Source organism: Micropterus dolomieu, linkage group LG02 (genome assembly GCF_021292245.1).
Source record: "Micropterus dolomieu isolate WLL.071019.BEF.003 ecotype Adirondacks linkage group LG02, ASM2129224v1, whole genome shotgun sequence".
NCBI classification, from domain to species: domain Eukaryota; kingdom Metazoa; phylum Chordata; class Actinopteri; order Centrarchiformes; family Centrarchidae; genus Micropterus; species Micropterus dolomieu.
In genome coordinates, this window is record NC_060151.1 from 5059307 (window position 1) to 5062608 (window position 3302).

The window sequence follows — 3302 nt, forward strand, 5'->3', positions numbered from 1 at the left end:
AACAATATCCTACAGTAGTCACTCCAAGAGTGAATAATACACAGAGGACATTTGTCATTTTGCCCTTGGAAATAACTAAAAGAGTTAATACATCAACTAATGCAATTATTTTAGTAGTAACCTTGGAAGAAATGAATGTTACAACGGCGATAACAACCATTGTAAATATGACACAGACACCGACTACAACTTTTCTGGAAGTAAAGGGTAGCAAGGATGTTGTGGAGACTGAGGAGCAAATGGTAGAAGAGAATGATGAAGAGTCATCTGAAACCGTTCAGAATATTATCCCACATGTACAAAATGAGTTCTTTACGTTTGATAAAACACCAGAAGATATGACATAATATCATAATATGAAGATAATATCGTTCGTTACGGAAGAGGGAAGCTACATGGAACGCACATGGGTTTGATTCTTCTGTTTTGAAAATTACAGATGGCTGGGCAGGTAGGAATTTATGGTTCCAGCAGTTAACTCATTCTGTAAGATCAGTTAAGAAACTAGATGGTCCACGTCTGTTGAAAGTCCCGGCACCAGGCACATGGGATTCAATTTTAGAGACGGTGGACCAACCTCTATCCGTTATCTGTCATTCTTATGCTTTATCATGGCTGTTGTATCAGCAACAATCGTCAACAGATATAGTGATGTCTTGATCGTCGCAGTTGTTTAGAACTAGACTTAACTGTTCTTGGATAAATGAATTACCCTATGTGAATTTGTTAGATCAGAAGGAAAATAAGTTAACAGCAATTCCTGAAGCAATAGAGGTAAGACCCGTGAGGGCTAGTAGCTGTTATTGTTCAAATAAGACGTATGATGGGCCAGGGATGCTTATGGGAATATCAGAGTGTGATGATTATATGATGTCTTTGGATAAGCATGACCGTAAGGTTAGTGAAAACACATATGAAGTAACTTTTGCTGTGACATCTACTAAGAAGGGTAGGACTCTGATGGTAAGAGATCAGCTTTTGCCTGGCAATGTGACTACAGGGAATATTCAAGATATTTGGTGGATTTTGGGTTATAAGGCCTATATATTCTTACCTTATGGATGGATAAGATGTTGTTACATGGCGATGCTAAAACTTCCATATGAGGTGTTTACAATCCAAAAAGGGGAACCACCTGCTACAGCTCATTCTGATCCTGGTTCTGGAAATAGGGTGAAAAGGAGCATGGCACAATTTAATAATCTTGAATCCTATCATTGGAGGATAAGTCTAGGCGAGAAGTGGGGACTTGGTACATGGTATGGTGTAACATTTTTGGCAGATCACATTGATAATATTACTTATACTTTACAGGGTTTTGCAAATGAAACTATACGAGGGTTTAATCTTCTATCAAATACTCAAAGAAGTCACAGACTGATGTTGTTGAAACATGACATGGCTCTCGACTATATTTTAGCCAAACCAGGTGGTTTGTGTGTGGCTATGAACTTGACGGGAGACGGTTGTTATACTTTGATCCCAGATAGTTCTGATAATATCACTAGTGTTATAGATGCATTAAAGAGTATAAGGGATGCGTTTGCTCAATCTGAGGGAGCTGGATGGTCAGCAAATGCTTGATTACAAAATCAGTTAGGACCAGTGGGAGCAGTGGTGGTTCAGATTTTGGTAGCAGCCTTTGTAGCGCTGTGTTTGATGTTTTGCTTTTGTACGGTGCTATTGACTTTTGCGAAAGCTATGATATTGAGATTGGTTGGTGTGATGATGCCTGGGGAGAACACTCAGATGCCTTTGTTAACTATGACTGATTTAGATGGAGGTGATAAAGTGGAACCAGATGAAGTAATGATGGAAAGATATCCATTTTAATGTTACTTTGTATTTCCATACATTGAGGTTTTAATTTTCATGCGTTATTTTGCAACAGATACTGGTTGGTTTTTTCTTTTCTTCCAGAGTATATGGGGATGTACAGATGGGGATTCAGATACTCATACAAGGACAATATGAATGGACTCTGGACAAGCACGGTGTGGAAATGTCTGGATTTTATCGACTGCTGAGGAGCTGCAGTGGAATACCTTCCTATGTTTGCTTTGATATAGATATGAATACATATTTGAATTAATAAAACTTAATTAACTATCATATTCTTTTTGTGTTAACTGTGTAAAGACTTGTACTTTCGGTTATGGGGTTAATATATGGGGACCTCCAGGTTTTTTCTTTTTTCTTGATGCTTAGGGATATAGGGTCTAGGCAGGGAAAGGTCCGTTGGAGAGTCCGATGGGTTGACTAGCCTGAATTCGGACATTGTTTTGATTTTATTTCATTTCCTGAGGTTTTCACATGTATTGGCTAAACCATATCTCTGCATAGACTGATAAAGATGTCTTTTATTAATTAAACTGGAGTACCATGCATGGCTGCCTAAGGCAGAGGGGCCGTGAGAAAGTTTTCCTGTCTAGATTGTCTTGAAGGGCATTTTGGAATGAAGGCTGCCGGACAGGTTTTTCGTTCTCACACTCCATAAAGTTGATATATTGCTAAAAATAATACTGCAAGAAGCATGTATTGGAGAAACTTATTATCTTTTCATTTTTCGAGTCTCAATTAGTCTCGCAGGGGGGAATATGTAGTATCCAATACTTGGAATACTTGGATGTACTTGACTCATAACAGTTCAAAATAGCACTGTAGCAGCAGGACAGAGCATCTACTGCTTGTTTAAGAGGCTGAAATGAGAGCATTATTTCTTTTTTCATGTAATGTTTTAAAAAGAGAAAAAGCAACACAACTTATTTAGCTATTGTAGTGTTCAAAATAATTAAGCTGAGCGTTGTTTTTATGCTTGGGCATGTTTAATGCGGTTTCCTAGTGCCTGCGTCTGACAGCTCTCCTACGTCTGCGGACAGCAGAGGACCTCCGAGGTCTCCTGCGTCTGCGAACAGGGCGAGAGGCGTGCATGCGTCTGCGTGGCATTGTCAAAAAACAGCTTGCTGGATATAACGGCTTCTATTTATAAACTCACCGTGGCAACATCTGTGATGTCACTGATGATGTCGATTGATGACAATCGATAACATCGTCAAAGGAACTTCATGATGAGGCTGATGTAATGAAAGCCTCTCATGAACGCTCCAGATTCTTCATCAGTGTTTATGCGGCTTCAGGTTTATTTCTTTTTTCATGTAATCAAACTCCAAGTTGTTCGGCTCAATGGGGAATGGGGTGCTATTACTTTTGTCATTGATCCCTTGAATACTTTCCAAAATATTCAAGGTTTTCCAGGAACATTTTCCCGTTCTAAGTGAATGGAGAGACTGTCAAAATCCTCC